Here is a 27059-nt window from a genome sequence, read left to right as displayed (position 1 = left end):
TAGAACCCAACAGACAGTGAACAATAGTCTTGCATTGGTATGTCTTGCATTGCTTTGCTGGTCTTCACTGATCTTTGCTTGTGGTGACTTCGTAGAGAGTAACATGCCAAAGAACTTTGTATTCTAGATGCTTCTAGTAGCATCTGCAGACTCATGCCAATTTGGTGGAGTCTTGCAGTTTCTTCTGGACTGAGCCACTGTGACTGATTTGTGTTTGATCTTTGCCAATTGGACTGGACTGCAGCTACTGATTCATGTTTGATGTTTTGGATTGGACTGCTGATATCCTGACAATGAAGACTGGAATTACTCCAAAAGAACTACTTCTGAACATGTCCACATCCCCCTTGTCCTGTTAACCATCTTTGCCCTTACCTTTGGTCAGTAGGCTAGAAGAGAGGTTGAACCATTTAAAAACCCTTATTAAAGTAGGTTTTGAAAAATCTAAGCCTACAGGAGATTGGAAAGAAACACTGAGGATTTTGAACAGAGGAGTATTGTGTTTTGAAGGCCTAGATGTTATGAGAAAAGAACATTAAAAAAGTAGGTAGATACCATCAAGCATAAATGAGACATTATGTGCCCTGCCTATCTTTTCTTTTCTAAAGTAAATTAAAAAAAATTGTTTTTTTTTTTTAAACACAGTCTCTCTACATAGTTCTGTAACATACTGTCTTGGAACTATGTAGATCAGGCTAGCCTTGAACTTACAGAGATCCACCTGCCATTGCCTCCTAAGGGTTGAGATTAAACATGTACCATCTTGCCCAATATCCAAAGTGAAAATCTAAAACCCAAAATATGATCATGACCTTCTTGATCTTTGTGTTAAATATATTTGTTAAATGTCTCTTTGTACTAAATGTATTTGCTGTTTGTGGTTTTAAAGGATATTTTATTTTAGTTGTATGAGTGTTTTGCCTGCATGTATGTCTGTGCATGTCCTGTGCCTGGTGTCTGGAAGGTGCCCAATCCTTTGGGAGTGGAATTACAGATGGTTGTGAGCCACCATGTGGGTGTTGGGAATCAAACCTGGGTTCTTTGGGAGAGCAGCTAGTCCTCTTCATTTCTCTTCAACCCCTGTCTTTTGTATTTTTGGGGTAGGTTTTTTACTCTGTAGCTGAGACTGTCCTTGAATGTTTATCTTAGCCTCCTAAGTGCTGGGATGGTGTTTTATGTTGTCTTTTGCTTCTATTCCTAGCCACATTCCCTTGGAATAGAATAAAATTCATTCCATCCCCATTTTCTGTACATTTCACTCAGGAAGTATTTATCGAGGGGCCTACTATGTTCCAAGTACTAATCTAGGCACCAATGATATAACATTGAACATATTAAATAAAAATTCTAGTCTTCATGTGGCTTAAAATTTAGTGAAAGTCAGAAAAAAGCAGGGAACCACATATGTTATCATATATATGGCTTTATATATCATACATGCAATTATAAATACATTTTCAAAATTATAATTTTATATGATACAAGATGGTAGATTTGAGACACCGTAGTTGAGGTGCAGTTTTAGACACAGTAGTTGAGAGGTCTCACTTGAGAAACTCGAGAACCTGGCAGAGAAGGAGTGAGTCAGGCTGGTATTCAGAGGAAAGCATTCCAGGCAGAAAGAAAGGCCCTCAGGCAAGAGCCTATCCTGTAATAGTAAGGAGGCCACTGTGTCAGAGAAGTGTGTGGGGGCAAGTGAGCTCTGGAGGCCCTTATAAGGACTGTGGCTTCTGCTCTGACAGGTGAGAGCTACTGGAGGTTTTGGGCAGATTGGTGACAGTGTCTGACTTAAGTTTTACAGGATCACTCAGGTTGCTGAACTAAGGCTACAATGAGTAAGGCAAAGTCGGAAGAGAGAGAGGTTAGGAGTCTTCTGTGAAACTTAGGCAAAGAGATGATGACAGCTGACTGGACTCAGTGGAGAACTAAAAAAGTGAGTTCGGATTGTATTTTGACGTAATCAAATGAAAAATGTGAAAAAGAATAATCAAAGATAATCCCAAGATTTAAAAACATTTCATTTATTTCATATGCATGGATGTTATGCTTGCATATATGTATATATGTATCCGTCTGTACCACATATGTGTCTGATGCCTGTTGAGGTAAGAAGAATCCTTAACTGGAGTTATGGATGGTTGTGAGCCATTATGTGGGTGCTGGGCCCCAAAAGTAGGTCTTTGTAAGAGTAACACATGCTCTTAACTGATGAGCCACCTCTCCAGCCCAACTCCAAGGTTTCTGGATTAGAGTTTCTTACTAAGGTGATGACCCTGACCCCTGCTGTGGGGCAGGCAAATTTGGAGAGGTATCAGGAAAGTAGTTTGGATATGTGGCCATTTAAGTTTGACACACCCATCACAAGCCAAACAGAATCTCTTGGGTGCTGTGATTACAGGCACATACCACCAGTTCTTACAATTCCTTTACAATTTATTTATGTATGTGTGCGCACCTGCCCACATGTGCATAAATGCCATGGTGCGTATGTGGAAGTCAGAAGACAACCTTTGGGAATCACTTCTGTCCTTCCTCCATGTGGGTTCTGGGGATTGAACTCAGGTCATAGGGGTTGGGCCAGGGCCTTTATCCACTGAGTCATCCCACTAGCCTAGACAGGGTTTTTCTGTAAAGCCCTGGTTACCCTGGAACTCACTCTGTAGTAGACTAGGTTGTCCTCAAACTCAGAGATTCCTCTGGCTCTCTAGGGCAGGCTCTCTCTCTCCTTCTTGCTCTTTCTCTGTCTGTCTCTCTCTCTTTGTCCTTTACAAAAAAGTTTAGAGCCAATAGACTGTTTTATTATTACTTCAAGCAAACAAATAAAGAACACTACGCCCCCCTTTTGAGAAAGGTTCTTTTTAGTGATAATCCTTAAGTCTTGCCTTAGCCTCCCAAGTACTGGGGTCATAGCTAGGCCAAACAAATATTTATTATGTGATTATTATGTCCTGACATAGCCAAGTGAAGTAAGGGAAAAGCAGACACTCTAGTCAGAGAGGACTATGGTAGGCAAAATCCCAAAGCTAGAAACAGAAGAGTGGCTAGACAAGAATGGCCTTGTGAAGGTATGTCTTTTTTTTTTTTTTTTTGTAGTACTGAAGATTAAATCTAGGGCATACTAGGCAAGCACTCTATCACTGAGACATCTCTAACTCCCTTAAAATTAAAATTTATTTTATTTTTATTATTACGATGATGATGTGTGATATGTATGTGGGTGGATATGCCATCTGCACCAGTGTGGAAGTCAGTGGACAACTCTGTGGCCTTCATTCTGTCCTTTCACAACTCAGGTTGTCAGGCTAGAATTGTGATAGAGTGGCAAAACTTTTACCCACGGTGCCATCTCTCTCATTTGCCTACTCTTCTTAAGAGGCCCTAAAAGACTAGGTATAACGGTGTAGACCTATAATCTCAGCAGTTGCGGGGGTGTGCAGGAGGATTAGGAGTTTAAGGTAAATCGAGTACATTCAATCCCCAGGATCCACATAGTGAAAGAGAAACCACACAGTCTGGATTTCCATACAAGTTCAGAAACTCTCCGAGATCGGCCTGCCTCTGCCTTCGGAACACTGGGGTTAAAAGCATGGCTGTAATAATAAAAATTTTAGGCCATTTTTGCTTACACAGCCAGTTCGAGACCAGCCTGAACTCTGTGAGACCCTACCTCAAAAATAAAATAACAAAACAAAATAACAAACATCACAAAACAAAACAACCAGGTCCTGAGGGTCCACGGTGCCCAGAGAGGTGGAACTTTTACTTGCTGTGTTTCTCCTTCAGTAAAGCAAAGCAGAAGGCTGCCCCCTTTTCTGGGCGCCTTAGACTAGGGTATAGGAAGCGTGGCCACAGCAGTGCGCGCAGGACCCCGCGTAGTCGCGCGGGTCCCGGGCAGCCGGACGGGGCGGGGCCTTCCGGGGCCGCGCCCCGAGACTCACCTGAGCCGGGAGCCGTGACTCACTCACCTGCCCTCCGCCCGCCTTTCCCCCGCCGCCGGCTGTTCCCTGAGTCTCCGCCCCTCCTTCCCGTCGGAGGTCCCGGTCTGCGTGACCAAAGGCCATACAAAAAAAAAAAAAAGACTTCTGCGGGTCCCGGCCTGGAGTTGTCAGGCTACCTTCCGGGAGGGAGGCTCTCTCTAGAAAGCACCGGCAGTGCCAGGCCCGGACCAGCGGCGTGGAGGCCGCGGGAGGCGCCGGGAAGAGCGCGCGGAGGGAGGTGCCGGGAAGGGCGGGCGCGGCGCGGGGCGGGCCGGGGGCGGGGGCGCAGGGCGGCCCATTTCCTCCTGGGAGCCGGACGGGCGGGAGACAAAGCGGCGGCCGTCGGCTTGGCGCCTCAGGAGTCGTCCCGCGCTCGCCCTGTTCGCCGCAGGTAACTCTTCTTACCTTCCCTCGGGGCGCGCGGGGCCCTCTGGTGGGGCGCGGGTTTCCTCAGGCTGGGGTCCCGGGTGTCCGGCGCGGGCTCTCGGCTGTCGCCGCCCTAGAGCGTCGGGCTGGGGCGGCTTTCCGGAGCAGCCTGGGCCTGGGCGGGCGGAGCCCGACGTTCGGGAAGCGGGACGACCGCCGGGGCGCTTCTTTGGAAAACTTTCTCCCTCTTTCTAAACTTTGTTCCCCTGCTGGGAGCGCGCGCGGGACCGGCGTCGCGCCTCAGGCCGCCTCCCTCACTGAGGGGCAACCGCGGCGTGTCCCTGGCGGTCGGGCAGTGGGGTGTTTTAGGGACGCGATTGTTCCTTGGATTTGTGCCGGCCACTCCCCTCCCCCTCTCCGCTGCTCAAACTTGGGCGTTTGCGGGACCAGAGGTCGGAGGAGCCGACATTCCAGCCCGACCCACGGAGGGTGGGAGTCGTAGCTTCCTGTTCTCCAGCGCTCTTGTCCTTAAGGTGAGCCACACCCGTGTGGACTTGTGGCAAGGAGTTTAATATTTACCTTAAAATTACTCAGCCGCTTTTGCTGTGAAACCTGACTGACATTACTCAGGAGTAGCTTTGAGTTACTAACTTTGGTTTACCGAGAGCGGGTTTTGCTAAGTAGCCCAGGCTGGTCCGGAACGCTCGGTCTCCCCGCCTCAGCTTCCCGAGGGCGGGCATCGCAGGCAGGCGATGTCAGTGACCTGCCTTTCGACTTTAAAAGGAACTTGTTAATGTGTGTGTAGAACTTGGAGGGCGGGGATGTTGACTGGATTCGTAACCTTGGTTTTCAAGCAGTGGCCACCCCAATAATTCAGTGAGCGGTTGGCTCAAATCGAGGATTGATACCCTCTTATGTTCTGTCCCATCATAACATTTGGTTTTATTTTAAATGTGTGTGTGTGTATGGAATTTACAATGATTTATGATATATATCTATGCTTCATCATTGTATCTTTTAGGTGTTTTAATAAGGATACTTTGTGTTTAGCGTTGAGTTTTAAAGACTACAGGTGGATGTTACCTTAAGAAATGGAACGTTTTGTTTTACAAAAGGATTGAGTGGGGAAATCGTTTCGTAGCCTTTGTTTAATTGTTCATCCTTTCTGACTTACTAAGTTAAAAAAAACAGGTTTTAAAAATTCTCTTTGAGGCCTGGAAGCTTCTCTATAGTCATATCCTTTTTTTTTTTTTTTAAATTCCATTCTGGATCTCACTATGAAATCCCAAACTATCCTAAGCTTCTTGAGTGTTGGGATTCATATGTGTGCCATCACACCTGTCTGGATCATAATGTTTATAATGCAAACAACAGAAGCTTGTGGGAGCATGGATGGGGTGTTAAGTTTAAAAGTCTGGCTGTTCTGGAAGGTGGTGGCTTTTGAACTGGATGAAGCACGAGTTGAAGTAATGCCACAGATGGAATAGGGAAAAACCTAAAAGGACATTTAAGTGGAAGTGCTATTAGTCTGGGTTTTTTTCCCCTTTACTTTTCAACCCTTTCTTTTCTTGCGTATGATTCTAACCGAATATATTATATTGGTTTTCAGCACTGGGTATATGGTATCATCTCCATCCCCATCAGAAACATTTTATATAGTGATCAGAGATGTCTTTTTTTTTTTCTCCTAGTTGAGTATCACTCACTGTCTTGTGCCTTTTCTCATCAAACTCCACCCCCCCTCCCGTGGTATTGGAGGACAAACCTAGAGCCTTGTGCATGCTAGGCAAGTGCTCTATATTTGAGCTGCACACCCCCTACCTCTGTCATCAACCTTAGCTGCAAACATCCAGTTCCTTATTATGAGTGTAGTTTTTCTCCTGATCCACATGGGTCTCCTTATATCTTGTAATTTTAAAGTCATGTTAGTGACAGTACAGACTCCCTGCTTGTTGAAGGTGGCAGTGGTATGTATACTGGCTGAAACATAGACAGGATGAGGAATAGGATCTTTAATAGGTGTAAGTGGCCTGACCATTGGCCAAACATTTGGAAGCCTACAGAGTCAGAGGAGATCTATTTTGAGTACTGAAGTAGGGAGAAGGTCTCACCTAAGATTATCAGGGAAGGCAAAGCCAGGTCACAGACGGCTAAGTTTATATTTTATTCTGAAGCTGTAAGATGCCATCGTAGGGGCTTTCATGATCTGAGCAGCATTTTATTCTTTGCTGATGTTTAGAGAAGATTTGAATTGGTGTGTGTGTAAAAGGAGTTGAGTGTGGAAGGTCATGTGGGTAAAGGTGATCTGGATGAATGGAAAGGACTCAGAAAAAGATTGGGTTAGGAGTGGCATCCAGGCATCTGGGTAAAGCTTCTGAAGCATTGAATTCTTGGTCATATCTCAAGATCCAGCATTTTCATTTCTGGTAGCAAATTTTGTATCAAGTTTTCTTAGTAACTTCTGTTTGTGTTGTAACTTATTGATATTCCTGTTTGCCCTCCTATTGGAAAGTGGGGCCTGTAAGCCTCTTCAAGGCAGGGCTTGTGCCCTACCTAACCTTTGGCTTGGTATCTGGTAAGGAGGGCAAATGAGATGCTGTATTGAATGAAGGAGGAAGAAAATCTTTCTGGAGTCTAAGCTTATGTCAGTATTATGACAGGTGAGGCAATTGATTACAATCAAATTGCTGTTTTGGTCAACTTGAGCTTTCTTCAACTTTGTCCCTTTTCTTTCTTTCTACCCAAGTCTAGTCAGCAACAGACCCTGCTCTATAGTGTCTTGTTTACATGCTTTTCTTTGCTTCCACTACACTTTCAGCTTTCTTTTTTCTTTTTTGGGGGTGGGGGAAGCTGTGAACTACTCAGTAGTATCTGAGTGAGCTGTTTAGTTGCTTTTTTGGTTTATTATTTATTTAGCAAAGGGTCTTGAGTGAATTTAGTGATCTTCCTGCCTCAGTCTCCCAAATGCTGGGATTAATTGTGTACCACCACACTTTGCCTTTATTTTATTCCCCTTGTTTTCCCTTCTGGACCATGTTGCTTTCTCTTAATCACCTGGGAAACTTATTTTTTGAAACCTCTGGGTTTTCTCTTGGTGCTCAGTGCTTTGCTATCTTATACAGCTTCTATATTACATCTTTTACATTGTTGGGTAAATATTTTCTGTGGATGACTTCTGGGAAGTGTGTATGTGGGGGTAAGAAGGTTTTTGAGGCAGGGTCTCTCTATGCAATCCTGGCTGTCTTACAATTCTAAATAAACTAGATTGGCCTCAGATTCACAGAGTCTGCTTCCCAGTGCCAGGATCAAAGGCCTTTGGCATCACTCCTGGTTTAAGGCTTTATCTTTAATAGGAAACCTTTTCTTTCTTTCTTTTTTTGGTTTTTTGAGACAGAGTTTCTCTGTGTAGCCCTGGCTGTCCTGGAACTCACTCTGTAGACCAGGCTGGTCTCGAACTCAGAAATCCGCCTGCCTCTGCCTCCCGAGTGCTGGGATTAAAGGTGTGCGTCACCACTGCCCGGCAGGAAACCTTTTCAAAATTGAAGTATAATTAGAGAAAAGTGCTCAAATTAGTATCACTTGTTCAGTGAATTCATACAAACTGAACATCATGTATATCCCCTAAGAAACAGCGTGCTGTTAGCACCTAGGAATTCCCAGTATCAGTTGACTTCATTTGCCCTTCTGCCTCTGTGTTTTGAAACCAGGTCATAGTGGTGCACGCCTTTACTCTCAGCACTTGGGAGGCAGAGGCAGGTGGATTTCTGAGTTCGTGGCTAGCCTGGTCTACAGAGTGAGTTCCAGGACAACCAGGGCTATACAGAGAAACCCTGTCTTGAAAAACCTTAAAAAAAAAAAAAAAGAAAAAGAAACCAGGTCATATTGTGCTGCTCAGGGTGATTGAGCTCTTAAGATTCCTAAAAGAAAAAAGAAAGCCCCTTTAAAAAGTTCATGTTTCATTATTTTGTGTGTTTGTGTGCACAAGTGTGGTGGCCAGAGGACAACTTGGAAAAGTTGCTTCTCTTCTTTAAATAAATATGTGGGTACCAGTGATTCAGGTGAGGTTGTTAGGTAGGCTGGTGGCAGGTATCTTTACCTGCTCAGCTATCTTGGCAGCCCAGAGTATTATTTTTGAAACCTAATGCTGGTATGTAATTGTGCTGGCTAGTCTTATGATTGGGTTCAAGAGTTTCTAAATTCTAGCTTTTACTTAAAATTTCAGACCAATTTATTTTCATTAATTTTTTTGTGTGTGGGGGAGGGAGGTGGGGCAGGGGCTGGTACAGTAGTTCATACCGCAGAGGCAGAACTGAGTTTAAAGCCAGCCTGATACATATAGGGAGTTCCAGGCCAGCTAGCGCTGTATAGTAAGAGTCTGTTTCAGAACAAAATATTTTTCATAAAAATATTTACGTACATGTACTCACACTCACACATATGCATACACAAGTGAAGATACAGGACAGCTTTTGTGAATTGTTTTTTTTTCCATCCACCATTCCTGGGGATCCAACTCAAAATTTCAGTCTTATTAGTAAGTGCCTTTACCCAGTGAATCATTTAGCAACCTTTAATTCTTATTTTTGAGACAGTGTCTCAAGTAGCCCAGAATGGTCTCGGCTTGTTATGTAGCCCCAGCTGACCTTGGACGTCTGAAACTCTTGTCTCCACCACCTAAGTGTTGGAATTACAGAGTTCACCATCAGGTGTATGTGGTATTGGGGATTAACCTAGGACCTCTTTTTGCTAGACAATCACTTACTAACTGAGCTACATCCTTAGCTACTAGACTTATTTTTCTCTTGTAAATGGTTTCCTATCTTTTGTATCCTACTCTGCATCTCTGGCCGTTTTGTTGGAATGCTTTGTGATAGATAATTTCTTCTATTTCTCTCCAAAAACTGAATGACACTCCCCCCACCATTGCAGAAAGGATCCAAAAATCTTAAAACTTGTAAAGATAAATGATAGTGTTATTTACTATTCTTCACTTATTTTTAGGAATTTTATTTCATTTCATTTTGTGTGTGCACCATGTGATCATGTGTGTAGTAGTATCCGTAGAGAGGTCAGGACAGGTGTCTGCTCCCCTGGGATGAGAATTAAAGACAGTTTTGTGCTACCATGTGGATGCAGGGAACTTATTATGTGTTTTTTTTGTGGTAAGATGTGCACAACAAAAGTTACCATTTAAACTTGTGTGTGTGTGTGTGTGTGCGCGCGCGCGCGCGCGCATGCTCATTGACTTTTAAGAAAATGCAGATTATTATGCAATCTCTGCCAGCTCCAGGGAAACCTGTGAGAATCTTTGTGCCACCAGGGCTGACAGAGTAACAATCAATCCACATAGGGCAAGAAGGAAATCCAGTTCAACACAACTCAGTGTTGTTTCAGACTTAAGTCTGACACTGGGTAGTTTATTACAGGCATATTTAAGTATAGTACAATATGGAAAAAATGTTCCCTGGTTCTCTAGATCTAGTTTTTATCTGTCCAAAGTAAATCCTGTATTCCATAAGCAGTAGTTTCTCATTTACCCCTCTCTCGGCAGCTAACCATTCTGTTTGTTACTTTGAATTTGACCATTTTTTATTTTTTATTTTATTTATTTATTTACTTATTTTTTTTTTTTTTTCCGGCGGAGGAAACTGCAGCGGAGGAGACTGGAGGTGGCGTCGGGGACTAATTTGACCATTTTTATGTTCCCTTCCCTTTTCTTCTTTTACTTTCTTTTTTTTTTAAAGTAAGTTTTTTTTTTTTTTTTTAAAGTTTTATGTGTATCAGTGGTTTGCCTGTATGGATGTCTGCACCATGTGTGCTTCGTGCTATGGGGGAAGAAGAAGGTGTTGGATTTCTGTTGTCAGCACAAAGGTTCTTGTGCTCACAGATGGCACTAGGGAAACCAAGAATGTTAAATATACAGGATTGTCTTTTACAAGGAAAAGATGTATAGCCTGCTTTCTGTCCAGAAGACTGGGAATGGTGGCTCATAACTTATATGATTCTTGTGCTATCTGTAGGGCCAGGCCATACCAAGCATCACCAGGCAGGATCAGAAGTGGCTAATAATCTAGGCAGCCTTTGTATTATTATCTATATAGCTAGGGGCTCTCCCAGCCCTCCACAGTCAGGACCAGAGATGCTTAATAGTCAGGTGTCCTTTGTGTTACCTGTATGGCAAGCTTCCATAACCAGGACTGGAGGTGACTAACAGCCCAGGTGACCTTTGTACTATGTATATGACGGAGACCACACCAGATCCTCCCCTCGGCCCTTAAGATAATACATGTAGTTTATTCCAGAACTCATCTTCATGAAAGAAGTGACATGTATTTTGAGAAGAGTTTTGATGTAGTTATGCCTCCTGTGTGCAGTGAATTGTGTTACACCAGGAAACTTTTTTCAAATTTTACTGAACTTAAATATGCCTAAAATAAACTGTCCAGTATCAGACTCTAGAAGTCTGAACCAATGTTATTTTGAACTTGATTTCCTTCTTGCTCCATGCAGACTGTTACTCTGTTGGCCCTGGTTGTTGCATAGATTTCCTTGGAACTGGCAGAGTTAAAGACCATTACCATGTGGGTATTGGGAATTGAACCCACAGGATCTTATATGTTCTAGGCCAGAGCAATACCACTGATCAAATCCCTAGCCTGGGCTTTAAAAAAAATTTTTTTTTTTTGACTTGTAGCTTTTATATGTTTTCTGGCTATCCTGGAACTCCTTAGGTAGACTAGATTGGCTATACCTATTAGATACTTGCCTGCCTCTGCTTCTCCAGTGCTAAAGAATAAAAATATTCTACATAGTACTCCCTTATCAGAGAACTGATTTGTAAATACTTTCTCTGGTTCCATGGGATGCCTTTGTACTCTCTGTTGATTGTATTCCTTTGTTAGACAAAAGTCCCACTGCACCCCCACAACCCCCACCTATGTAGCTCTGGCTGTAGACCAGGGTGGCCTTGAACTTAGAAAATCTGCATGCCTCTGCTTCCTGAGAGCTTGAGCCAAAGGTGTGCAACACCATTGCCTGAGCTTAAAGGTTTGGGTGTGTGTATGTGTTTTTGTTTTCTTTTGCCTTGTTTTTTTCAAGACAGGGTTTCTCCTTGTAGTCCTGGCTGTCCTGGAACTCTCTTTGTAGATCAGGCTGGCCTCAAACTAAAAGATTAGTTAGCATTCTGCTTTCTACGAGTGCTAGTGTTAAAAGCATGTGCCACCGTTGCCCAGCTCAAAATGTTTCTAATTTTGATGAAGTATAATTTGTGCTTTAGTTTTCTCTGCTTTTGGTGTCATGTCTAAAGTCATGAAATCCAAAGATGTGGAATTTTACCCTGTGGGGTTTTTTTTTTACCTTTCTCTGCTAAATTGGATACTATGAGGGCAGGAATTAATGTTATTTTAGCCACTTTACCTCTGTTCAGTGAGCATTGAAGTTTAAAAATGTGATTGCATTCCTTATTTTTTTTTTATTTTAAAATTTTCTCTAAGGCTGGCTTCAAAACTCAATGGTTATCTTCTTCTTCTTCTTTTTTTTTTTTTTTGGTTTTTCGAGACAGGGTTTCTCTGTGTAGTCCTGGCTGTCCTGGAACTCACTCTGTAGACTAGGCTGGCCTCGAACTCAGAAATCCGCCTGTCTCTTCCTGTGTTGGGATTAAAGGTGTGCGCCACCACCACCCGGCCTCAATGGTTATCTTACTGCCTCAGTTTTCCAAGTGCTAACATTACAGGCGTGAACCACCACACCTGACTCCATAATAGAATTTTAGAAATATATTTTATCTTATTTGTGTATAAATATGTATATCTGTGTGTATGCCAGAATGTATACATACTTGTGTATGTAGGTACTCACAGAGGCCAGAAGAGGGTGTTTAATCCCTTGGAGCTGGAATTCCAGGCATTTGTGAGCTGCCCAATATGGATGCTAGGATCTGAACTCTGATCCTCAGTGATGGAGTAGCAAGTGCTCTTAACTACTAAGGCATTTTTGCAGCTCTTGACATATAATTCTCTTGTAAATTTTACTTACTTATTTTAGATTTATTTATCTTTTTTACGTATATGAGTACACTGTCACTCTCTTCTTCAGACACACCAGAAGAGGGCATCTGATTCCATTATGGAAGGTTGTGAGTCACCATGTGGTTGCTGGGAATTGAACTTAGTCAGGGCTCTTGACTGTTGAGCCATCTCTCTGGCCCCTAATATATAATTCTTAAAAGGCTAAACTAAACAATAGAGTTAGAATTATGTGATGGGTGTTTCTTGTTGCTAATTTTTTTATTGATTATATGTCTGTTATCTGAACTATGATAGCATGATCTTTGGAATTTTTACTCCTATTTTTTTTTTATCTGTCTAATATGATGGTGATGATGATGATGTATAAAGGTGTTTATTTTCACTTCTGATGTGATAAAATGGTGATACAGTCTGTTATGGAGTGCTGGACAAGCTATATTTTTATTTATATTAAGTGGTTTTCTTAGAGGTAAACCGATGAATCAAGTTCATCATTCAAATATTCCATGTTGTTAACTTACCTTAAAATTCTGATAGTAGAGCTGGAGAAATGGCTCAGCGGTTAAGAGCACTGACTGCACTTTCAGAAGTCCTGAGTTCAATTCCCAGCAACCTCATGGTGGCTCACAACCATCTGTAATGGGATCTGATGCCCTCTTCTGGTGTGTCTTAAGAAGACTAGTGTACTCATACATAAAAATAAATAAATCTTCTTCTTTTGGTTTTTCGAGACAGAGTTTCTCTGTGTAACCCTGGCTGTCCCGGAACTCACTCTGTAGACCAGGCTGGTCTCGAACTCAGAAATCCGCCTGCCTCTGCTTCCCAAGTGTTGGGATTAAAGGTGTGCGCCACCACTGCCCGGCAAAATAAATAAATCTTTAAAAGAAATTCTGATAGTAAAAATTATTTTGCTAGCTGCTCTGCTAGGTGGTGAAGTCCTTCAAGTCAAGATGTTCATTTTTATCATTCTGTGTCTGTGGTACCAGACTTGTTTCTTTGCTCATAATAAGTAGTAGTCAATAGATGCTAAGTTACTGGCTGAGGGGATGTTTCAGTAGATTAAGTGTTGCTGCACATGTATGTGGGCCTGAATTCCTATTCTCAGCACTCACAAACAAAAGTGGGCACTCTAGCTCAGTCTTGCCCATAGGAAGGGAGAGATAGGCATACACTATTATGCCTGACTGACTGGTTGTATATCTATAACATTTTTTATAAGGATTATATATTGAACACACATATGCACACATGTGCACTTGTGCTTTACTGAGGGCAGCACCCCTGTATCTTAATGACCTTTCACTAGACCCTTGAACTCAAGATCCTCTTGCCTCAGCCTACCTAGTACTAATACTAGCTAGAGATTATAGTCATGTTACCATGCTCAGTTCTACCAACTGGGGACTAACATACTCAATCCATATGTGAAAACACTGAGGACCAAGAAGCACCATGATAACATTCTAATCACCTTTTCCCCCTATATGATTGGTTTTACATTTTTTTTAAACCCCCATTCCCCAGAAGAGAATTAAGAGAAAAATTAAGTAGGTGGGAAGAAAGGTGTTGGTTCATTACATTTGGGGAGGAATTATATTTAGCTGGAGGAGAACTAGCATTAGCAGAGGTGTAATAGTGGATGCTCTTCTGTTTCTGTATCTCTCTGATTAGAAGCAGTAATTAGCAATAAGGGTACAATTTCTCATGATCTGGAGGGCAGGACCCTTATTTGCCCACCTGGCAAGCTGTTGGGTAAAATGTTCCTGGCTAAGGGGACAGAGAGTTGCTGCTAAGCAAAGCGAAAATGGAGTAGAATTTGCCCAGTCTGCATTGATCCAAGCCTTTCCCTGGAAGTTTCAGGACTTTTTTTTTTCCATTCTTTTCCAAGACAGGGTTTGTGTATCGCTGGCTGTCCTAGAACTCTGTAGACCTGACTGGTCTCAAACTCAGATCTATCTGCGTCTGCCTCCTGAGCACTGGGATTTATGGTGTGCACCACAAACCCTGGCTTATAGGACCTCAAGTATTCCAAAGTAGTTAAATCAGATAGACTCTGCCAATATAGTTGTTTAGGTGGGTAGGATTATTGGTGTTCCCTATAATGCTGTCTTCCTTCGAGAATTTGCCTTTTAAAGTTAAATATTATTCCATTGTACATGTGTACCATATTTTGTGTTTGTGTGTGTTTATGTAGTAAGTATGCATGTATGATATGTGCATAGGTACAGGTGCGTGCGTGCGTGTGTGTGTGTGTGTGTGTGTGTGTGTGTGTGTGTGTGTGTGTGTAGGCCAGAGGACAACTTTTGGGAGTTGGTTCTTGCACCCTTGTTTTGAGGGAAATGCTCTTTTTAAACATTAAATTTTTTTGCATGTGTGTGGATACATACATATCATATGAGTGTGGAGGTCAGAGAACAAATTATGGGAATCTGTTTTATCTTTACAGAGTGAGAGTTTTGAGAATTGAACTCAGGTCATCAGGCTTGGTGGCAGTTGGCTTTACCTAAATGACTCTCTCTAGTTGTTCTTGCTGTTGTGCTTAATACTCTAGGATAGCTGTGGGTAGGTGATTCCACTTCCATCACTCTGTATGATTGCTGGGGTTACAGACAGATCATCAGTTTAGCTTGAAATAATTTCTTTTATTACAATCATGAATTTTATTTGTATGTGAGTGTTCCTAAGTATGGGCACAGTATGCAGGTATCTACTGCAGCCAGAGAGGGCTCCATCTAGAACTGCATTTACAGGTTGTTGACAGCTGCCTGCTCTCAGTGCCCCCTCTGTAAGAGTAGTAAGTGCCTTAGCTGCTGAGCTATCTCTTCAGCCCCTCCATTAATTTATTTTGTGTATATGTTGGCCATGGCACAAATATGGAGATAAGAGGACCACTTGTAGGAATTGGTTCTCCTTTTACCATGTGGGTCGTAAGGATTTGAGCTCAGGTGGCCAGGCTAGGTGATAAGCATTTTAACTGTTGTGCCATCTGGCTGCCCCCTGCATCTGGCTTTTTACTTCTTGGTACATGAACTCAGATGGCAAGGCTTGTGAGGCAAGTGATTTTTACCTATTGAACCATCTCTCTCGACTCTATACCACATTTTGATTTTTTTGTACATTTGTTTAGGGATATTTGGGTTACTTACAAGCTAAGCTTTTTCTTACAGATTTAAAAATTTTAGGCCAGCCATGGAGGCACTTGTCTTTAATTGAAGCACTCAGGAGGCAGAGGCAGGCTGGCTGATCTCTGAGTTCAAGACCAGCCTGGGCTACATAGTGAGTTCCAGGACAGCCAAGGTTATATAGAGAGACCAGTCTTTTTTTTTTTTTTTTTTTTTTTTGTTTTTTCGAGACAGGGTTTCTCTGTGTAGCCCTGGCTGTCCTGGAACTCACTCTGTAGACCAGGCTGGCCTCGAACTCAGAAATCCACCTGCCTCTGCCTCACAAGTGCTGGGATTAAAGGCATGTGCCACCACCGCCTGGCCGAGAGACCCAGTCTTAAACCACAAACCAAAACCAAAACCCACCACAAAAAAAGAAAAAAAAATTTTTTTTTTTTGCCAATTTCTCCTCCATAAATTTACTTTATCTGTGGTATGTCATAGTATTTTACACTTTAGATTAGGCTCTGTTGGTTGTCTGTTTTTTATTAACCTAGTTATTGAGTGAAACTAGAGGATTTGGATGATGGATGACATTCCTTGGATACAGGTGGAAGTGTCCTTTCTGCTGTGTAGGTGTGTAGTGAGTCTGTGAGAGTTCCAAGTTGGTGCTGGTGTCATTTCGATTGTCTGTCTGTCCAGCAGTGCTCTGTGTCTCAGATGGTTTCAGACTGACCTTCTCATCTGTAATCTTCCTTCAGCCTCTTTAGAGCTTGTGTTGCTGTAACTCTGGAAGCATATTATATATTATATAATTTTAGTATTAATTGTAACTCAATATCAAATGATTTAATTGTATGCTTGTGCAGTTCTTGGAGGTAAATTCATTTACTTTGCTTTGGGTGACTACCCAACTTTTTTTTCAGAATAATATTCCAAAGAACTATGTTTACTAGGTCATTCTTGGATCCTTGGACTCAGTAGTCCTTGTGCATCAGCCTTCTGATAACTCATGGTTATCCTTTGACCTCTGTGCTGTAGTATGCTCAGGTCCACATTTGCTAGCAATCTCTCCCCACATCAATAACACATACATGTGTAGAAATATATGCATACAAAAATAGAGAAAGATTGAAAAAAATTTAAAAATTCAGTGGAGGAGAGCATGTTTTTCATTCTGTATGGGATAAAGTGTTAGTGACATGAATGAAAAATGAACCTTTAGCACCTTCTGTTTCCTTATGGGACACAGGGAGTTGAGCATTGGGCATGAGGGAGAGCCCGACAGAGCAGCAGTGCCAGTGAGCTTGCAGAGGATGTTCTTGTGCAGGCTAGTGGTCTGCTCAGCCCTCATGCTGGGGGCAGGACCTAACAGTGTAATGATTTGGGACAACCTGGCTTGAATTGCTTAGTTTAATTTTTCTGCAAGTGGTGAGAGCACAGTACTGAATTAACCATTATTTAAAGTTCAAAGTGTGTAAAAGTAACCATGCTTCACAATAAAATGTCAGTATTGTTTTTTGTTTTGTTTTGCTTGTTTGTTTTGGTTAGAACTTTTTTTAAAAAAAGATTTATTTATTCTATTTATGAGTACGCTGTAGCCGGGCAGTGGTGGCGCATGCCTTTAATCCCAGCACTTGGGAGGCAGAGGCAGGTGGATTTCTGAGTTCGAGGCCAGCCTGGTCTACAGAGTGAGTTCCAGGACAGCCAGGGCTACACAGAGAAACCCTGTCTCAAAAATCAAAAAAAAAAAAAAAAAAAATGAGTACGCCGTAGCTGTCCAGACACACCAGAAGGGAATCAGATCCCATTACAGATGGTTGTGAGCCTCCATGTAGTTGCTGGGAATTGAACTCAAGACCTCTGGAAGAGCAGTCAGTGCTCTTAACTGCTGAGCCATCTCTCCAGCCCTACTATCAGAAATAGGTGACTTTGATGCTCTAACCATTTATAATTAAGATTTGATCATTTGAAACAAGTAGTGTGTGTAATTTGATTTTTAAAATGTTAGCCTTTCCTTATTGATTTATTAAAAGAAGAAACGAAATTGGGGAATTTAACATTTTAGCATTAAAAGTTATTTTAGATTTATTTTCTTTATGTATATGCATGTTTTGCTTGTTTGTATGTATGTATGTGTCTCTACCATGTGTGTTCCTGGTACCATCAGAGGTCAGAAAAGAGGACATCGGATTCCCTGAAGTGGAGTTATAGACAGTTATAAGTTGCTCTGTGGTGCTGGGAAATGAACTCAGTCCTCTGTAAGAGCAACAAGTGGTCTAAACCACTTAGGACCCCTTCATTTTAAAAAAAGACTGAAAGGACATTACAAAATATTTAAATTAGTGTTAGAATTTTTAATGATTAGTCCAGTTTAATCTTAGTGTTATAATTTATTTTATTTTTGAGTTGCTAATTTAAAGGCTAATTATTTCCTGGATTTTCTAATTTTGGTTTCCTGCCATTATATAAAGCTGTGCTTTTTCTTTGTCTTTTTCTGAGTTTGTGTTGTTAAAATTGGCAAAATAAGTGGGCTTTCTATTGTCATGAAAATGTTTAATTGTTTTAGTTTATATTATTTTATTAGTATTTGACTTAAGAATTGAAGATTTGAGGTGGAAACCTGAGTAAGATTAGGTTATGTAGTCACGTGCTGCTTTATTAGTCAGGTTAAGCTTCAGGGTGTTCTTGAAGCTGAAAGTATCATCATAACTCAGGAAACACATTCAGTATGCCCCATTTCTAGTGACCTGAAGGAGAGGGGCCAAATAGTCCCATTTCTTGTGTGGTTGGCACCAATGTATGTGTTCTTTCCAAGTAAAGATGCATTATTACCATTTACTTACAGTATGTTGGATATTTTATTATATTATACACTTTGTTATTTGGGCTCTTAATCATAATTTATAAAATATTGGGGAGTGAATAAGACAGATGCTGAAAAGGAGAGGCAGGTTACATCACCAAGGAGGCTTGTGGGATTTTCTGTTTCTGGGGATCTGACAAAGGTTTCCTGTAATCACATGTTACCTTTTTTTTCTTTAAACTTTCATTGATCTGTGGGGGTCATTTGATTCTCAGAAAAGAGTTACACTGACTTTGAAGTGTGTCTTTGAAAACCTGTCATTTTAGAGAGAATGGTCAAATGAAATGTGAGCTTGATCCCTTGGGAAGGGGTGAAATTCAAGGGAATGGAAGATGCTAACCCTTGGGGAAAAATTTAAACTAATTTAAGACTAGTGAAAGATAAAGGCTGTTTTCTAGGTAGTGTTATTGAATCTAAGGAAGTGTTATGCTGAATGCCAATAGCATTGGGAAGTATTCACTTAAATATAGACCTTCATTAAAGATCTGCCAGAGTGCAAGATGCTAGAGAGATGGTAAGCTTCCCAGCTGATGACATTAACCCCAGTAATACAGTCGTAGGTGGGAGTTGCAATCTGTATTGATTTTTTTTGCTAATCTTTTTTCTTATTTCTTTCTATATGTCAGTGTTGCTAGATGAACACTGAAGCACTTTTGAGTCATGTAAGTTGAACATACAAGATTGTAAGCATGTACCTGTGCACCTAAGTAGAGTCTTATTTTAGTTGAATCAGAAAAGTGATGTTGGGCCTGAGAGACAGCTCGACAGTAAATGTACCTGCCTTTAGGCAGGACGATTAGAATTCCTGGAAACCACAGAGTACGAGAGAATTAGCAAAGTTGCTCACTGTTCTTCACTCCTCTGTAAATAATTGTTAAACAGGATTAGACACAGGGTTTCTCTGTGTAGTTTGAGCTGTCCTGGAACTTGCTCTGTAGACTGGGCTGGCCTCAGAACTCAGAAATCTACCTGCCTCTGCTTCCTGAGTGCTGTGCATCACCACTGCTTGGCAAGTGGGGTTGTTTTGTTTTGTTTTTTGTTTGTTTGTTTTTAAGTCCTGGTTTACTGGTTTTGGTGGCACACATTTGCAATCATCTTATCACTTTGGTGGAAGATTGAGTCAGGAGGATTTCTATGTAAGGACTTAATGGCAAGATCTTGTCTTAGAACAAACAACCATGAACCATGTGTGTTCACAGTGACTCAGTTTTATAGTTTCATGTGGCAAACTCTGGAGGAATCTAGAGAAGCAAGAACATCTCTTTCCGAGAGGTAGAGGACAGAATGTATCTGAGTCTTAAAAGATGAGTAGTTTTCCAGTTGAAAAATTCTGAAGGCCGTCTTGGCAGAGGAAAAGTGAATGCAAAGACCTGTTCTACTGGGGTGGGGCTGGGAAGGCTAGTGGACAGGAGCAGGTGAAGTTGACTGAGTAAGGTTTTAACTTTCTCCTTGTTCCTCTACCCAATGACAGTAATAATAAGAACTGTTTGTAGAATGGCAGGGAATGTAGATTCATGGGTAACAACCCTTCCACCCACACTCTATAAGCAGTTCTGGGAATGGAGCCCAGGGCTCAGCAGTTAACTAAGAAAGTGCTCTGTCATTGAGCTTAACACTGCTGGCTTACACATATACTAGGAGGGTTATGTGGTCAGTGTTGACTGAGGTAAGAACTAGGAAGGGGAGAGAAGGGGAGGGAAAAGAACCTAGAGTCCCCTTGGAGGGACATGGTTGGCCTCCAGCCATAAAATTATTTTTGTTGTTACTTCACAACTGCAATTTTGCTAATGTTAGGGACTTTATTGTAAATATTTTTGGAGATAAGAGGTTTTCAAAATGGGTCTCGACCCAGAGGTTGAGAACCACTGCTTTAGGAGCTAGGACCTAATGAGAAGTCTTTAAGTCACTGGAGGCATGTCTTCCAAGGGGTTTATAGGACATTGGGGCTCTCACCCCCATTGGGCAGTAGACTTTATTTCATCATGTTTTTCTTGGTGTGCTGTCAAAGTTGTAGAGCCAACCAGTTACATATTAAAATACCTAAAATCATGAGCTAAATATAATCTTTTTTGTTTTTTTGGGACAGGGTCTCTCTGTAGCTCTGGCTGTCTTGGAACTCTTTCTGTAGACCAGGGTGGCCTGGGAACTCATAGGTCCATCTTCCTCCACCTCCGCTTTCCAAGTGCTGGGTTTAATGGCATACATCACTATGCCTGACCCAAACCAATGTTTTAAAAGTTAGTTGATTATCCCCAGCTGGGGGATAACAATGAAACAAAACAACAAATGTTGATTATCTCATGTATTTGTTACAATTATAGCAAGCTGACTCTATATAGACCTTCTTCCCTTTTGGAGAGGATTTATTTTTAGCATTTCTTAAAATAATTGTTAAAAACAATACGAACAGAATGGTTCTAGAATATATAAGTAAGGAAAAACAAAGTTCAAAGATCTGTAATGCCTTATAACTTCTTAGGTTTTTGTTTTTGATTTGGTTTCTGTTTTACCACCCACTCTTTTTCAGTTATGCTGTGGTTGCTGGAAGGTGCCGGTGTTACTCACAACCTGAGACAACAACCACTTGCTTCTGAAGTGATATCAGACAGATTTTAATTAGACCTCTGTGTAGGTTGAGCTGTCCTGGAACTCTTGGACCTTTTCAAGAGCAGTATACTTTTCAGCTGTATGAGAAACTTTTTGCTCTGGTTATATATAGTTTGCCCGTCAGACCTGACCAAGATGATGAATCTGAAATTGTAGTTAGAAATATTGGCTATAATTATAAGAAAATAATTTTCTCTTTATGAGGACTATATCCACTTAAAACTTAATATTTCCTTACTGCTCCCTTAATCTTAACTAGTTTATGGTGATAGATAGTGATGATAGACTGGGATTTAGAGTTGTTTTTTTTTTTTGTTTTTTTTTTTGTTTTTTTTAAGACAGGGTTTCTCTGTGTAGCCCTGGCTGTCCTGGAACTCACTCTGTAGACCAGGCTGGCCTCGAACTCAGAAATCCGCCTGCCTCTGCCTCCCAAGTGCTGGGATTAAAGGCGTGCGCCACCACCGCCCGGCTGGGATTTAGAGATTTAATCAAATAAAATTTGGTATTCAGAGTGAGTTAATTGTCAGGGTTACCTTGTTTTTTGGCAGTTACCAAGAGATTTGGGAGCTGAGGTTCCTGCAGCTGTGTTAAGTCTGCTTAATGTAGATACAACTTGGCACACCTATGACTGACTGTACAGAGTAATTCACAATCCTGGATCCTGTGCAGTGTGACAAGTTAATGTTTCTGTGGGAACTTTTAATTTCTAAATCTCCTGATTTGCATTTAAATGAACCACCCTAATGTTTCATTAACATAACCTTGCTGTTTAAAAAATTGGCAAAGACTAGCATCCCAAGGGTAGAAAAGCTTTGGAAAAGACACATTTTAGGAATGATGTGACCATTCTGTTGTAAATGAACTTGTAATGTCTTGTGAGAAGGTGTATAGCTCTTCTCACAAAGAGGCAGTGTGCCAACAGTCAGCTCCCGTGGGTTCTGAAGGAACTGTGCTGTATTTCCTTTCTTGCTTTTTCTTTCACACAGGTTGCTAGACAAGCAATTGAATCTCTTTCTGAATTTGTAGTAATATTTTGCATTATAGACAAGATCATTATTTTTAAGATAATGAAGACCAAATAACTACATTTTAACTTTTCATTTCATTCTACTAAGTATAATTCTTCCTGGAAAAACTTAAGCTTGCTGTTTTTTATTAAGGTTGGCCAGCTCTAGTGGATTTTATAATAGACTTTGGAAAGGAGTGCTCTGTAAGTTAATTGGAAAACTAGAAGCTGCCAAGAGCTTTAAAAGTTATTTGTTTAGTTATTCTAAACAATACCATTAATTGTAAATAACTAGGAGAATATGATTAAGAAGAAGGCAAGAACTTTTTCTTGATAGGTTTGTGAATATTTTCAAACAGGTTGCATAAATTCAGTTCAGCTTACACTGCTGTGCCCTATACTAAGTACTTCACTAGTATCTTATGGAATATAAAAATATGTAAGTATTGCTACCTTTAAATTTAACCATTGAACCATCTCCTAGCCCCTTACTTTTAATCCTAAAACATGGAACATATATTAAACTTGGGAAAATTAAGTTTAATCAAACAATTCAAAGGCTGTTGAGAGATAACATAAGTCAGTGGGTCATTGTGTGCAAGATGCAGTTGAACTGGAAGCTCCCTGTTGGCTACTTTTTATAGTGGCGAGAGGTGCTGCCTGTGTAGGCTAGTAGAGGAGAAAAAAGCATCAGTGGTTTTAATTAGATGTGAACCTTACTGCAATAACAACCAGCTAAGAGAGATCTGCTCTCAGCCGGGTGGTGGTGGCGCACGCCTTTAATCCCAGCACTCGGGAGGCAGAGGCAGGCAGATTTCTGAGTTTGAGGCCAGCCTGGTCTACAGAGTGAGTTCCAGGACAGCCAGGGCTACACAGAGAAACCTTGTCTCGAAAAACTGAAACAAACAAACAAACAAAAAAACAAAGAAAGATCTGCTCTCTTGTGTAGTAGTGGTGTGACTGTTATGGGAGTAACCGATCATCTTCTGATAGGATATAGGCCTACTCCACAGGAGGAAACCCATGTACAGCACTGTAAACTTGTCAAAAATATGGGTTGGGAAGTCATAGACGCTAATGAAGAACTTATTAACAGTTTAGTTAGATTGGTGAAGTGTTAATTAAGTATCTTTTAAAAGTCTCTGGGGGCTGGAGAGATGACTCAGTGATTAAGAATGCATACTACTCTTGCAGAGAGCCCACATTGGGTTCCCACACTCGCTTCAGGCAGTTGACATGTAACTCCAGCTCAGGGGATCCAAAGTCTCTAGCTTCCAAAGGCACCATACAGAAAGGGATTTGTAGGAAGGAGGGGTTGTCGGGGATGGGAAGTGAAAATAATTAGAATGTATTTTATATACATATAAACCTTTTTCTTTTTTTTTTTTTTTTTTTTGGTTTTTCAAGACAAGGTTTCCCTGTGTAGCCCTGGCTGTCCTGGAACTCACTCTATAGACCAGGCTGGCCTCAAACTCAGAAATCCACCTGCCTCTGCCTCCCAAGTGCTGGGATTAAAGGCGTGCGCCACCACCGCCCGGCTCTGAAGCTTCTTTTCTTTTTGTTTTTCCTGTATCTAGAAAGTTTTTTTTTTTTTTTAGTATCAGAAAAATGTTAGAATTTCTTTGGGAAAATGAGTTAGTGTCAGTGGTAGAGCAACTACCTAGCATATGTCAGACTCTGGGTTCATTTCCAAGTGTAACCACCCTATCCCTGAAAAGTGAATTGTGTTACGCTTTCTCAGTAACTATGAATTGCTCTAAATGCCCACCTGGGTTTACTTTCCTTAATCATAGGGTCTAGTCCTCTAATCCTGAAAGGTTCTCTTATTTGTATTGGCGCAGTCTCTTTGAAATGCCAGGAAACTAGGATCCACAGGGTAAATATTTTTTTCTGAACTGTCTTATCTGTGACATTTGATGACATTTGCTAGAACTGTTAGTGGTCTTAACAACCTAGACCATCCCATCTCTTAAGGATTACTGACTTGATCAGTTTAGTGGACAGATAACCTTTAAAGACCCAAAGTGTGTAGGCCAGGCGTAATGTAAGTATAGGGAGCAGATTGTCTGGAAACTGCATTTTGTGTTGCAAATCCATTTCTTGTTTTCCATTTGCCATTATGTGACTCAATGTTTTATTGATGCTTGAATAATTAAAGTGAAATGGTGAAACTTTGGAAATTTAACATGAATTACTATGCTTATAAATAAAGAATCCATTTTAAAATTTTATATCTTTGGTTTTCTTGACTTTTTCTTAATTTTGTGGAACATGTCTTACTATCACTCTGATATTTACTTAACATTAGATTGAAGTTATGTAGTTTTGTGTTGTACTACAAAGTGATTTTTTTAAATTAATTTTTAATTATGTATATGTATGTGTGTTTATGTGCATGTGAGTGTGGGTGCCCACTGAGGCCAGAGGTGTCAGGTGCATTGGAGTTAGAGTTACAGTTGTGAGCTGACAAATGTGGGTGCTGGTGATTGAACTTAGGTCCTCTAAAAGCAGTCTCTACTCTTAACTGCTGAGCCATCCCTTTAGCCCCAGAGTGGCATTTTATCCTTCATAGTGTCTCATGTCAAGAGATACAGTTTGTCTTTTGTTATTGATTTTAGCTTAATAACTTGGTTAAGGGTGTGTGTTCCATGTTTTTTTGTAAGGCAAAGTTAATGTTTTCTTCCTTGGTCATAAATAATCTGGGTTTCTATGAAACCATATAGTTATTTAATTATTTAGTATTTCAGTTAGCTCCCGTCTACTTGGTGTAGTTTTTTTGTTTGTTTGTTTAAAAATTATTATTTTAAGCTAGACATAGTAGGGCAGTCCTTAATCTCAGCCGAGGCGTGGGGCCGGATGGATTTCTGATTTTGAGGTCAGCCTGATTTACATAGCAAGTTCCAGGCCAGTCAGGCCTACACAGTGAGACCTTGTCTCCCCCCACCCCCAAAAAAACTGTATGGTGTGTGTGTGTGTATGTATACACATCTGCATCTGTGGGTGGGTGCATGTGGGTGGGTGCAGAGGCATTGGTTCCTCCTGGACTGGGGTCCTTTGTAGGAATAGCAAGTGCTCTTAACTGTGGAGCTGTCTTTCTGATCCCATGCTTTAGTGTTCTTGATTCTTATATGAATCATTTATTACTATGGGTGTTCCTAATTGGTGCTTTCCCCTTTTCTTGACTTTACACTTGTTTTAAATTTTGTGATAGGGTTTTTATTCCTCAGCCTAGATTGGCCTTTAATTTGTGATCTTTCTTCCTAAGTCTTTTGAGTCATGGAACTAAGCTATATTGTTAGCCTAAATGGTGTCTTATTTAAATACATTATCCTATATTTGTTAGATCTTTTGTTTGGAAGAACTTTTTCCTTAATTCATATTAAGATAGATTATACCATCCAAAGAATCATAATCTATTTTTATCTAATTGAATCTGTGGAAAAGCTTTTTGAAAAAGGTGCTGGTTGGTAGTCTTCATATAGAAACTTGACAAGTTCAAAGTAGTTAAGATGATTTAATGTGTTCTTGGATTCTGTTGTCCTCATTATTATATAAAGTTTAATTTTGTTAATTAAGAAAATAACCTTTTCCCCTGAATAGTTATGTATTTCTATAATATTAGAAAACACAGTTAATGGGCTGGAGAGATGGCTCAGTGGTTAAGAGCACTGACTGCATTTCCAGAGGTTCTGAGTTCAAATCCCAGCAACCACATGGTGGCTCACAACCATCTGTAATGAGATCTGATGCCCTCTTCTGGTGTGTCTGAAGACAGCTACAGTGTACCCATATATAATAAATAAATAAATCTTAAAAAAAAACCACAGTTAATAAAAAGAGAAGTGTTAATACTACTTTTGATAGGTTATTTATTTCCGACTTTCAGTCTTGACATTGTTAGTTTTTGGTGGATGTAGCTCAGCCCCCCTCTTTACATTTACACCTCAGATGGTTGTCTGTAGTCAGTAGTATGCAGTTTGAACATTTTTCATATACTTTTATGAAATGTTACTAATCTTTAATTTTGTTTTTTTCCCCCAATCTTTAATTTTGGCCCCACCCACACCCCCTGAGATAGGATTTCATTAAGATCAGACTGGGCTGGAACTCATATGCAGACTTGGAATTATAAAATTCCTGTTTCAGTCTATTGAGTGTTTGGGATTATAGCCATGAACCACTGTGCCCAGATCCCTAGTTTCTTCTGGCATTTTTTTTTTTCTTTTCTTTTGTGTGATAGGGTCTCACTCCATAGCTGAGACTGGTCATGTTTTCCTGACTCATTCTTCTGAGGATTTGGGATTACAGACATGCTACACCACACCTAGCTTTGCCCCATTTAAAACTTTTTTTTAAAAAAAGATTTATTTATTTATTTCATGTTTGTGGGTACACTATCACTGTCTTCAGACACAGCAGAAGAGGGCATCAGATCCCACCACAGATAGTTATGAGCCACCATGTGGTTGCTGGGAATTGAACTCAGGACCTCAGGAAGAACAGTCAGTGTTCTTAACAACTGAGCCATCTCACCAGCCCCATTTTGAACTTTTTGACTTAGGCCTATTTATTATTGTTTATATGATAGCTATGTGTACGTTCCATGTCATATTTGTGGAGATCGGAGGACAACTTTGGAGCAGGTACTCTCCTACCCTTATTTGGGTTCCAGGGGTATCTGCTGAGCAACCATCTCTTAGACTACCCTTGCATGTGGTTCTTTTTTCTTTTTTGATACATAGTCTCAAGTGTAACTAAGGTTGGCCATAAATTTACAGCAGTCTTTTGGCCCCCCGCTTCCCAGATGCTGGGATTACATGTGTGAACCACCACATGATCAAATTAAGCTGTGTTCCTGGGTTCAGATGACTTTTATGTCCCAGTTTACTGTATACTTGAAAGGCAGACACCACATACCCAGTGGAGGAAAATTTTTTAAAACAGGGTCTTGCTATGTAGACCTTTGTAACTAGCTAGGAAATATACTGTGCAGTCTGGGCTGGCACTGAACTCACGACAGTCCTCCTGCCTCAACCTTTCTCTAGTGCTGAGATTACAGACATTGACCACAGTGCTTTGCTAAGAGCCATATCTGTTTTTTCATAGACA

General features: G+C 40.9%; 1 protein-coding gene across 1 annotated transcript in view; it reads left to right on the top strand.

Annotated features, from left to right (window-relative positions):
- Positions 1-4246: 4246 nt before the first annotated feature.
- The window catches only part of Ctnna1 (catenin alpha 1), a 123042-nt gene continuing 100229 nt past the window's right edge, over positions 4247-27059 (top strand). The window contains exon 1 of the mRNA XM_028762672.1: positions 4247-4368. The gene's annotated coding sequence lies outside the window, so the exon portion shown is untranslated. The remainder of the gene's footprint in view (positions 4369-27059) is intronic.

The sequence above is a fragment of the Grammomys surdaster genome, unplaced genomic scaffold (assembly GCF_004785775.1).
Source record: "Grammomys surdaster isolate TR1022 unplaced genomic scaffold, NIH_TR_1.0 135, whole genome shotgun sequence".
NCBI lineage: Eukaryota > Metazoa > Chordata > Mammalia > Rodentia > Muridae > Grammomys > Grammomys surdaster.
Note: the sequence above shows the minus strand (reverse complement) of the source record. Positions and strands in the feature narration are given on the sequence as shown.